Genomic DNA, 12,301 nt, shown 5'->3' on the forward strand with positions numbered 1-12,301 from the left:
ACGGTCTGGGCTGCTATATAGATACCTTAACATACCCCTTTGTAACTGCTGGAAAGGAATATGTTTTTTCTCTGCCTTCTGCCTGCCAGAGTACTTAAAGGCCAGACCTGGTGGTGGCTCCGTTCTGTTAACTCAGCACTTTTCTTGTACATCTCAGGCAGTGTGGGGAGAGCTGAGAACAGGCAGAGCAAGAAGAGCTACAATCAGATCCACAAGGCTTGAGTTTATCCTTAAGTTAAGTGGGCTCAATTCCCGGTGACTTCAGTCAGCGCTGCGTATTCCTACACAGTAGTAGGATTATATTGGTGGACTCTACAGGAGCTTACTGGATGAGTTTTGCTGGGGGAAGAGACTCCCTGATTCAGCACAAATCAATTGCAGTTTAATAACCACTGTGGGGAGGATTGAGAAACAGCAGGACCGTGGCTCAGCAGTGGAACTTCTGCTGCCTGTCCCAAAGGGGAGCATGATGCTGACTGATGGCCAGCTTCCCATTCAGCCTGTGTCATGGGACAGCTGGATTTTGCAACAGGGTGGCAGCAGGGAGCTGGCAAGAGGCATCTTAATTAAAATTTCTGTTTTGACCTGTACTGCTGAAAAGTTGCCTCTGGCAGGAGACTGCGCAAGGGGCTGTTACAGGGTTGTAACCTTTTCTTGTGCTGCCAAGGTGTGACAGGGCATCAAATGGCATTTTGCAGCAAAATGACCCACTGGCACATTCTTTCTGGACATGTTTGTGTCCCTTGGCACTGGAGCACACGCTGTCTCCCCAGCACCATGAGAGGCAGCCAGGCAAACCAGGAATGGTTGCAATCCAGCTCCCAGCTGTAGGAGTTCCAGTTGTGCTAGACCATAGTTATAGTAAGCTATGGTGCTGAAAAGCAGTATGGGAAAAAGGGGCCTCCTGACCACTGGAGAAAGAAAAAAATAAACGTGCACTAATGAACAAAAAGACATTGAAGGGAGTATGAAAACAGTAGCTACAAACGTAAAAGTTGGAACTTAACTAATGAGAATGCAAGTGTGTGAACTTGGCAAACAAAACAATGAACGTCTTGACAGGTGAGTGGGCACAAGATGGCGAGGGTGGGGGAGTGGCACGCACATGTAAATACAGGAGCCGGGAGACCAGTTCCTTGCAGAGAATTTGGGGAGTGGGAATAACATGGAGAAGCTTGTCCTTGACCAGTAGGCACACCACAAGTTGGGCTGACTTAATCAGACCAACCAGTGTGCTCTCCAACGACCATAAACTTTTCTGAACTTTTGCCACCAAGCACGTTTCCGAGTTGTGTTTTCTGCAGAATCCGGAAGATGGCTGCTAGCGTTGGCTGGTTTTGTTCAATATCTTCATCAATGATCTGGAAGATGGGATGGAGCGCACCCTCGGCAGGTTTGTGGATGACACCAGGCTGGGTGGAGTAGCAGATACACTGGAGGGTAGGGCTAGGATTTGGAGAGACTTTGATCAATTGGAGGATTGGACCGAGACAAATCTCATGCGGTTCAATAAGCACAATGCAGAGTCCTGCACTTAGGACAGAACAATCCTGTGCACCAGGAGCAGGGTGCCCAGGTGTGGGACCAGTGAGCTGTTTCTGAATCACACTGTTGCAGGAGCCATAGGAGCTGGGCAGCTTGGGCGGCTTCTGAAACAGATCCTTTATCTTTCCCGCTGGCTCCGAAGCCTCCGCTCACCTTGCAGGCTGCATGGGCCAGCTCCTATCCCACCTATTACGTGTCTAAGTGGCAGGCAAGCATTTAAGTAGACTGCTATTCCACTTTGCTCGAGTCACTTAAGATAAAGGTATATTACAAAAGTTATAGGAAGACTAAGACACTGAAAGGAGTGAGAAGGTCTCCACCATTCGCGTGCACGTCCATTTAAAAGGCTCAAGCAGGGTGGAGCAGGATTCTGTTCAGATGCCTCAGCACCATGTAAATGGCTGCTCCGCCGAGTAAGATCAGGCCTGATGTGCTTTGGCACCCCGTCCGAAACCAGCCATGTGTCTGCTAGTCGTTTCGACCCTCTGAACCACCCATCCTTCGGAAAAGGTCCAGTTCCAGAGACGCCATCTCCCTCTGTAGGTGATTAGCAGTGTTAGTTAGCACCCTGGGAGGGACTGGGTACAGTGGACAAGAAGTTAAATATGAGCCCATTTGGGGCAAGGAAGGCTAATGGCATCCTGGGCTGCATGGAGAGAAGCGATGGTTCCTTTGGGTCTTCCAGGGGAGACAGGCTGGACAGGTGGGGATGCCCTGGAGCTGGGAGGCAGCCAAGCCCCTCAGTCCCTTTCTCCTCAGGTGCCTGCATGGGGGTGCTGCCTCCTCCCTGCACCAGCCAATCTCCCAACCCAGGAGCGGGGACCTGCCCCTGCCCCCGAGCTCAGGGGGCGCTGGCAGCGCCTCTGCCCCGCGCGGAGGGACACGGCCAAGCCCGGAGGCGCGCCGCGTCGGCCGCAGGTGCGCCCAGGTCGCAGGGAGTGGGCGGGGCCTCCACCTCATGAATAGTAATGACCCTATTAACATGTCCGGGTTGAGTCCCGGCGGCCGCGTTACCGGGCGGAGAAACATCTCCCGGCGGGGTCTCACTGGAGAGTGGGACCGATGCATTATTCATGAGCGGGCAGGGCTGCCCGCGGATTGGCCGGCCGGGGAGGGAGGGGCTCATCAGTGAGTCCTAAGCGCGTGGAGTGGGCGTGGCCGCGCGCACCGCCCCTCATTTGCATGTCCGGTGAGCCCCGCCCCACCCACCCCGCCCCGGAGGTGTCCAGGAAGGAGCGGCGGCGGCGGCAGGAGCGGTGCTGAGGGCGCCGCCGCACGGACCCGCGGCGCCAGGCCTGCTCCGGCCCGCCGAGTGAGCGAGCGAGTGAGTGAGGGCGGCAGGGGGGGCCGCGGTCTCCAGCTGCCCCGCGCCCGGCGGGAGGGACCGTTGCCCCCGCGCGGGGCTCCTTCCCCCTCCCCCCCGCCCCGGGCCGGCACCGGCCTTCCCCGGCTCCCCTCAGCTCGGGAGCTCCTCCCCCCACGAGCTTGGGGGTCCCCCCGCCCCCTCCTATGGGCGCGGGGGTGTTGTTCCTCCCCCCTTCCCCCCATGTGGGCTCGGGCCCCGGGGAGATGCTGGCTGTTACGGTTCCCTTCCCTTCCCTCTGCGTCGGACTCCCGACCAGCCCGTGTGGCAGGAGCGCGGCGGGGCAGGTGGCGGTCACACTGCTGGCTCCTCTCTGAAGCCTAGCCTGGCCCTGCCTGGCGCCTCTGAGAGGATCTCCAGGCCCCAGCTGTGAGGGGCGAGGCCAAGCCTCCCCTGGGAGCAGCGCGTGTTTGCCCCGGGGTGGGAGAGCGGCTCGCACGGACTCCTGTGCACGTTACCCGCCCGAGAGGCCCCTGCCCAGACGTCCTCGCTCCGTGACAGACAAAGCAGGAGCGTTGCCTGCACGCGCTGCGCCCAGCGAGCTTCTCCCTGGCACTCGCGCAAGCTCCTGTAGCTGCTCCTCACCGGCTTCCTGATTTCACCCTTGACCAGAGCCGTGGGTATTACCTGCTTGTGCCCCCTGCTGCGTTCACCCGGAGAGCTGTGGCAAGAGATCAGGTGCGGTCATCCTGTCCCAGGGATACAGTTTCGTCCCAGGGCTGCCTACTTGTGAGGGAGCATTTCGTGTTTCTGAGAGAGCCTCTCCAAAACCTGCCCCGCGTTTCCACAGCGGGAACGCAGGTGCCTGACGTGTGGTTTTTTGCGGGATGAGGATGAATCCTTGCAAAACAGTTAGACTGAAGGCTGCAAAAGGCAGTCTTGGTATTCCTAGAGCAGGGCCCTTGACAGGTGATGACGCTCGGTTTCAGAAAGTGATAGCCGTACGAGAAGGGTTATGCCTCTGATGTAGATGGCAAGGGGGTGGATTTGACTGAAGTGTCAAGGCCGGTTATTATGGCTTGTAACCGGCTACCTTACTGACTGTGAGGTACCTTTCTTTGAGAGCGCTCCAGGCGACCAGACCGCTCTGACTTGGAGCGCAGGTTGAAACGCCCAGAAGCAGGATGTTTGGTGAAATCCCCTTGGCTGAGGAACTTCCTGCTTCTGGACAAGAAGATGAGCCTGTATCGCCTGTGAAACTACAGTGCAAAACTAAAGGCTTTGAAGGCAGTCTTCCTGGCATGTTTCATAAAAATGCTGTCTTGATAAAAGAGAGACTTGGGATGGCCCATAGGTGCAATGATTCACTGTCGTGTTGTGCTTAATGCCCAGATGCTGCGGTGATAAGCGGCCTCACAGGAACTCTGCAATGTGATCTCTAGAATGGTTAGACAGTAACTTCAGCGGCTTTGTGCAGCACGGTTACAAGAGCTGAAAATGGATAGGAAGGAAGAGAGATTGCCTCCTTTCTTGTACCAGAGGTCTTAATAGAAGGATTGCCTTGAGACCCATCTTTCCCCGTTCAGGACTGCCCAGGTAACTCTCCCTGTACTGCTGATTGCCAAAGTCATTGTGTCGGTTCTGCCAATGCTTTATTCAGAAAAGCCTATAACAGATTTTTAACTGCTTTTGAATCAGTTTGACTACATTTTAGGACTTCTCCCATCTGGGTAGGGGTTGGAGGGAGATTATACTATTTCACCGTGCGGGGGTGATGTCAAAGTGAAACTAGCCAGGATTAAACATCTTTGTGTACACAGTTAACATATGCTGTATTTACTTTTGTGGCTGCTCCTCAAACATAATATTACAAGTGCAGGGCAGGTCTCTAATTAAAGGTCTTGGGTTGAGAGATTGGCAACAGCGAAAGTTGAATTTCTGCATCAGAAAGAAAAGGTGAGCATTGCAAGCAGTTCTTCTCACTTCCTTCTTTCTCCTTATTTGCTGTGGAAATAAGGAGCCTTTATGATGGTCTGCTCTAGACTTTCCAGGTTTCTGGTCTCAAATGTTTTTACCAAATGCTAGGAGCTAGACTTAACTGCCAATGTCAATTTGTCTTTTTATTGGGAGAATGTAGCAGGCTTTGCACTGTAACAGGTAAATTTCTTTTTATAGCTGGGTGTTGCTTGTCCTGTGGCACTTTGAAACCTTGTGTGCTTGTATCCCTGATGTTGGGGCAATACAGGAATCTTATTGACATATGAGGTTTGCACAACTGCTGGATCTGTAGTAATTAGACAACTTACAGTAGCTGTAAGCACTGTGCTGTGATAATGCATTGAACTTGCATGACTGACCCGAACAGCTTCCAGTTACCATTCAAGTTTGCCCAGAATCCATCTTTCAAGCCTCGCTTAGCAATGCATATGTTGGGAGGAGAGAGGGTGAGGCACTGTCTTGTGTTACTTGTGATGTGCAAACCACCTACTCAATCATTTGACTCAATGGCCTTCCCATATTTGCACACATCAAAGTAAAAATGGAGAAGAGTACCTCCCTGATCCTTCCTTCAGTCTGTTTGGGATTGTTCTCTTCAGGATGAATTTTAATATGTTATCAAGTTTCTTTAAAAATCACAAGTGATGTAACTTCACTACTTGCTACACTTTCTTTCAGGCTTTCCTGGTATTTAGTCTTCCTTGACTTCATGCAGCCATTCCCAGTCTAAATCTTACTTTGGAAGGGTAGTCTGTTAGAAAAACTTGCCTTGAATCAGAGCTTCATGAATTAGCGGGGCATCTTGATTTCCAGGCTTTTTGTGTTCTGCAACTTTTCCAAGATTTTTCTGCTGCTTTGTAATACATTTTCACTTCAATATCATGCTTGACCACCAATTTATTTTTTTTTTAGTGTAGCAGCTGAGCTAGGTTTAGAGACAGTAACATGATCAGCTCAAGTTTACTAGGCCATAGAAACTGTCTAATAAAAAACAATCTGTCAATTGTCTTTTATTGTTGTATTTTTCAAGTTAAAAAGGGGCAGATAGAAAGTGACCTTTAACATACTGTGTCCTCCTTGGCTATGTCTGGCAGATTTTATCTGTGCTTGGAGTCATTAGCTTACCTCTGCACAGTACCCTTGAAAACACAGAGGCTGAATGAAGCATTGCTTACTCTGCCTTAAGAAATCTTTTTAGAATCAAGGAACAGCACCAAATGATGCCTGGTGTTATTCTGGTACAAATATTGTTGCTAAAATTTGCTTACATTTTGGGTCTCAGAGTATCAGAAGTCATTTAAACAGCATCTCCAAGTAGGCCTTGGCATTTATAATGTCCCATATGTCCAAGCACTGTAAAAGCAGCACTAATTTCTTACCTCTACAATGAAGCCACTTGTATTTGTAGAATTTGAGATGGGAGGAAAAAATGAAGTGATTTGCCCGAGGTGACACTAAATCAGTGGCAGTGGGGGTATTAAACTTTGATCCCTTCCAGTCTTGCCCTCTTTCCACTGGGACTTGACTTCTCTGAGAGCGCTGTACAGAATGGCATGTCTTCTCTTCAGCATTTCACCAGACACATTTGGGGAGTGAAACAACTGTGCTTGGTACCCTATGAAGGGCACTGCACCCATCTAATCATTCTCTGGGATTCCAGGAAGCACACATCTGTCATCAGATAACTAGATGCAGGGTATCACCTTTGTGACCATCCCCTCTGGATTTGGGAGGTGGCTTGGATGTTAAAGCAGTGTTTTCTTGTGGGCTTTGCGCATGCTGAAAACTTGATAGCTATGCTTCAGTGCTGAATAACGGTGCAGTTATAGACGGGGTTCGGGTATGTTTTTACTAAAATCTAGGCCAAGTTTTCTGGACATTTCCCTGTCTATTCTACTTCTTACACTGTTGATAGCAAGAGCATTAGGGTAGACTGTTATAATTGGAGAGGGGGCTGATTCTACTATTTCCCGTGGTTGCTACTCCTGGTGCAACTGCATTGGGAGTAGGAAAAATGGGAGAGCCCCTGGTATATAAGAATACTTACTAGCAGTTCTTGTAATGAAGCACTGGATCTTTGTAATTTAAACAAAGCTTTGGTGGAGATCTGGGCTTGCTGCTGCCCTGTCTTTAACAGCTATTGTCTGATGCTCAGATCAAAATCTCACCTGGGAGTGTTCCCTGGTGCCAGAGATCTGAGGGAAGCTGGGGAGGGGGAGGAGAACAACAGCAACAGGCCAAAAGCCTAGAAATGTTCTTGATGATGCCCTGCAGCACTGGAGAAAAAGCTGTCAAATCTTGGCCTATCAAGGGGAAAGTCAACAAGGATTGGTTGGGAAGTGTAAATTGGGTGCATTACACCCACTGTGTGCGTTTGTAAATGAATACTTCTGTAAGCTTTCTGTGGATATCTTTGCTTCAGGTATAGCAGAGAGATTCCTCAAAGCCCTGCCATCCACATAGAAACCACCACATGAATTTGGGAGCAATGTAAGCTCAGGCTACTTACCTGGCTAAGGATGTGGGTTGGTGTCTGGAATCTGCTTTAGCTGTCTGGAAATTTCCCCACTTTCCCTATGTTCTCATTGCAATAATCACCATTACTTTCCTCTTCAAAGGACAGAACCCCCCTGCAAATAGCTGACTAGTAATGAATAAATGTTTTCTCAACCCAAATAAATGGGACTGTGCACCTAGACATACACTAAAAGTACGGAAACAAGGCCACAGTAAGACGGACAGGGCCCAGCCATGGAAATGTTGCCACCTAGCCTGGGCTTATCCCGGTGTTCAAACCTGGATTTAATTATTGGAGTAGAGATTCTTCCACCCACTAGAGTGACAGTCTTTTCAAAATGGAAAGGTGGGGCACATGCCCACCTTCTACCCCTCCTCTCTGCCCCCAGCACAGCCAGAGCTGAGCTGAGTCTTGGTGGGGGTTGCGCAGATGCAGGCTGCACACCGTGGGCTGGGGCTCCCTGCCCTGCTGCCCTCCCCCCAGAAGCCCTGTGCTGTCATGGCCCCCAGACACTGCCCCACTCCCACCATCACTGTGGGGGCCTAAATCTGCGCTCCCCTCCATAGACTTGCCTGCACGTATCTGGGGGAGCTGCTCTCTGCTGCTGCCTGGGGCTGTTTTCCTGGCTGTGTGTGTGTACGCACACATGCAGATGGCACCCCCTGCGTCCTGCTCCTCGCAGCCCCTTGCAGGCTGGAACTCTGCCAGCCTGCAAGGAGAAATCTGCCGCTTCCCACACTTTTCCATGGCAAACAGAAAACCCGGATCCCTGCACGATACTGGGAATCCAGGACAAATACTGTCCCAGAGTCATGCAGCCTGGGATCCAGGACTTGATGTTCTCATTTTGTGGCTGTCCCACCCAATTAGGGATGGGTGGTCACCCTGCCACCCATCCCCACCAAGCATGTTCCAGCTGCTTCAGCTTGGTCTTGAAAGGTGGCTTAGGCCTGCTGTAAACTTTAGCAGATAACAAGGAAGCTAAGATTAAATTTGTTCTTGGTGTTAACAGCTCTCTCCAACTGAGTGGAAAAAGGATCTGCTTCCCACTTAACAGTGCCTTGCCTTGCTGTGCACACAGTGAACAGCAACTGGCAAATGGCTGGATCAAATTGATTTTTGTTTGTTTTAATTATCAAAACATAACATCTCACAACTTTCTACTTTATACACACCCTATGCTCGGTTTTCATTGAGTGTTCAGCTATACATACAACTTGAACACAAGACTTACAAATCTCAATTACAAACAAAACGCTAATACACAAACATATATACATCATACACTTCTATGTTATGGCCAGACCACCTTGGTGTGTTACAACTGGGTGAATTACCCTTAGTTTCTGCTACCCTTAGATAGATATCTGTACTAGTTTCTTATCTTGTCTTCACCCTTTAGGCCTTGCCCCCCCCATTTACCCCATCCCACTTGCGTCAAACAACGCTTTCCAGTTGATCTGTGCCCATATACTCGACCCCCTCACCTTTGTAGAAGTGCAGTTCCAAGTAGGCTAGATGTAGGCATTCCCTCACCGTGAAATGTAACCCTTTCCTCACTAATAGGAAACAGACTTTCCAGATTGCTAATTTGATGCATAATGAAACCACTCAGAATTTCCCATTCCCTCCCCTCTTTCCCTACTAATCCGTACAGGACACTGTCAAGATCAATACATTAACTTCACCCCACCACTTTGAAGAAACGGTGTGTTCTCCCTGTACCCTTTGAGCTAAAGGGCATTCATTCCCATAAGACATGATGTATCATTTCTTCTTTTACACGACACTCCCTCAGGTATTCTGCAGATCATGCTGGGCCCCACCTTCTTTATCTCTCTCTGACTGGTAAGATCTTCCTGACTACTTGTGTTTTCCTTTCCAACATTTCTCTACTAGCTCCTTCCAGATCCACTCTACTTGTCCCTCTGGCAGTTCGCTGATATCTGTTACCGTGTCCCTCTCCTGATCTCTTTCCGAACTCTTTTTGCATCATCCCCTTGACCCCCAACCCCTCCAAGCTGTGGTGCTTTGGAAAATTCAACCCCTGCTGTGGCATTCAAGGGATTTGTGTAATATTTATGTGAACTGAGAGCCAGGAAAGCTTGAGGAGCCAGCTTTAGGGTTCCTTTATGAGCCTTGATGGAAGGCATTGTTGTTCTGTTCCTTCTTGTTCGCACTCAGTATGGAAGGAAATTTGGGGTATTGTTACCTGTAGGTAGGCTGACATTCCCTTTTGCTGAAATGTGTACTTCACCTAGCAGAGACGTAAGGCTGAAGAGCGCAGATGTTGTGCTAAGAGGCTGAGATTGCAGTTTCTTCTAGGCTTTGCTTCCCTGGAAAATAAGAGCATCAACTCTACACAAATGATGCAGCTTCCAAGACCAATAGCGGATTCCATTCTGGCTGCTGGTAGCCACAGCCATTGCAGATGCTGTCTGTGACCAATAGCATCTGTGTGCACAATCTATAATTGCACAGTGCACAGACCTGCAGTTTTATGTACATCCATAAGATGTATGGAGGAGAGACTGAGCTAGTAAAACACAGAGGTCATGGGATCTTTTTAATTTTTGCATCAGAAATACTCTCTTGCACTGTATAACAAGCATGCATATGCTTAGGTCAAAACCCTGGTGTAGCTGTCTCAGGGTTAATTACTGTTATAACAGGTATGCCAAGATCGAATCAATCTTTCCTTGGTGGCCTCTTGCTAAGGTCTGTGCATCCTTTGAATAGCTTATTCTTTTGCTTACTTTGTGTCTCTCCTCTTTGTTTTCGTTCTTCCTATTTTTCTTCTCTTTCAGGAATTCTCTGGTTGGATGTTAAACCCCAGTATAAATTACTGCCATGATTTTTTGCTTTGTGGCAAGTCATCTTTTCTGTCTGTAACAGAACCAGCACATCAGCTTGCCAAGGTGCTGCATCTTGGTGCCAGCTACTGCTGGGACTTCTGACTAAGAAGTCGGTCATTGTGGTCTGAATTGTGAATGCTGCGTCTCTTGGCACACGCATGTAAAAGCAGAGTGGTTTTAGATGCAATTAATAGTGTTCCTAAACCTTGTAGCAGGGCATGGGCAGCTGCACTGGGGTATTGTATCAAAATAAAACCCACTCTTCCCTTTGCCTTGTCTCTTCTGTTCTCTCTTATTGGCACTCTAGGGATCTCCATTCCTCATGTTGGTAAAACCAGGAGTGCAGGTTTCTGAAGCTTCCCTGTGAGTTTGCCTTGTTTAACAAGTTTGGGGGATTGATTGAAAATAGGAAAGGGTGCGTCTCTCTTGGCACTTTCCCTTGCCTGGCTGGCTCAGGGCAAACATGGGCGGGATATTTTTTCCTTGCATAGCAGAGAAGCTTGTCATTGCTCTACCAGCTTCTGCACACTTTCAAGTGGAGAGGGCTACGTGCTGGGAGCCTGCAGTCTTCCAGAGGCACTGCCATGCGAACCTGCTGAACAGTTTTGTGTGGAGCCGTCCTAGCATCTTTTTGTGAATACAGCGTTCATCAGATTCTTTTGTAGGGACTTGTTTTGAAACACGTTCTCTGCTTTTTGCTTGCTTTCCTCCTTTTGGTGGTGTTTTCCTGTTCCCTGCAGTCTGGGTTTCAGGTAGCAGACAGCTGGGTTCTATCTTTTTTCCCACACCTGCTTCTGCTAACAATAGTTTTCTGTCAATTTTTCCCACCTTCAGTCATGCAAATGCAGCCAAGTGGCTCCCACTCACGGATCCCTTTCTCAGTGGCAAAGGGAGCAATTGGGAAGCTGAGGTCTAGGTGACTGTTTGAAAACTAAATACTGGAAAGGAAGGTCAGGCAGAGATAATTTTACTTTCCAGCCTTTTGTTAAGTACCTGCAGCAGTTTCACAGTCTTCAGAAGTGAGCATCCATGAGTCCACTGCAGTCAGTAAGAGATGCAAGCTCTTGGCACCTCTGATAGTCAGACGGTACATTACTCGGCAGTATTGAGCTTTGAGTTATTCACAGGATGCTTGCTCCAAATTGTTGGGAGACTCTTACTTTACAATAATTGCCTATCTTTTCCTAATTAGTCCTAACTTGCTAATAAAGTTTGGAGTAGTCCTAACCTTTGGGGACCCCCTTGACAACGTTGAGTGGTGAACCAGGACTCAATATTGGGGTTCTCTGTGTCGAGGTGCAGAAAAGACGGGGCTTCCTACAGCAGAATTTGCTGATTTTGTTAATTTTATCCTTTGCTTTTGCTCTCCCTTCACACTGTGGTGGCCTTGCTGGGAGCTTGTAATAAAACCCTGCAAGAATGGCTGGGTGATTTATGATCTTTGGTCGATGACCTCATTATTGGCTGGAATGCAGAGATACCCATTTGTTTGTATAGAAGCGCCAACAGGCAGCCAAAGCTTTCTCCTAGTTCTTGGGCTTGCAGTGTGAGGGTGGTGTGCTACGTGATGGAGATCAAGTAATTGGGTTGGACAAGTGGCCCCCCCTGTCCCTGGGGTCAGGTATAAAGTGTAACTCATGTGGGGCGAGGTGGGAATTCAGCGCTGTTGTTTCTGGAACACTTACTGGCAAATTCTACCAAAGGTTACACATGTCCTTTTAAATCCATATCCATGGTTTTAAATCTTCAGCTCTAACCATCTTTTCTTTTTCTTGGAGCAGTGGGAGATTCTGGCTGTGCTACATCTATATTCTGATGTCACATAGTGCTGTTGCTAGTCTGCCAGGTCAAGGCTGTTCATTACTGTATCAAGTGCCTTGACTGGATCTTAAAAACCATAGTGCAATGATTAGAATTACAAGGTAGAGAGAACTGTACTGAAACTTGTTACCTTTTGGCTGTTCATTGGGCCACAGGTGCATGACTCTTCCCCCTCCCCTCCCTCCCAAGCAGAGAATTAAGCTTGATGTTTTACAAAAGCAGGTTAATAATTAACGTAACTACTCTCCAGGCAACACCCGC

At 48.8% G+C, this 12,301-nt stretch overlaps 1 protein-coding gene across 6 annotated transcripts in view; it reads left to right on the forward strand.

Moving 5' to 3' along the window:
- Nucleotides 1–2,767: 2,767 nt before the first annotated feature.
- LLGL2 (LLGL scribble cell polarity complex component 2) overlaps nt 2,768–12,301 on the forward strand; it is a 44,737-nt gene continuing 35,203 nt past the window's right edge. Inside the window, exons 1-2 of one of the 6 annotated variants that reach the window (XM_059732124.1) lie at nt 2,768–2,869; nt 4,241–4,444. The gene's annotated coding sequence lies outside the window, so the exon portion shown is untranslated. Of the gene's footprint in view, nt 2,870–3,569; nt 3,587–4,240; nt 4,445–12,301 lie in introns of those variants that run through there. The other 5 variants (XM_059732130.1, XM_059732125.1, XM_059732126.1 and 2 more) reach the window with 5 other exon arrangements.

Source organism: Alligator mississippiensis, chromosome 8 (genome assembly GCF_030867095.1).
Source record: "Alligator mississippiensis isolate rAllMis1 chromosome 8, rAllMis1, whole genome shotgun sequence".
Taxonomy (NCBI): domain Eukaryota; kingdom Metazoa; phylum Chordata; order Crocodylia; family Alligatoridae; genus Alligator; species Alligator mississippiensis.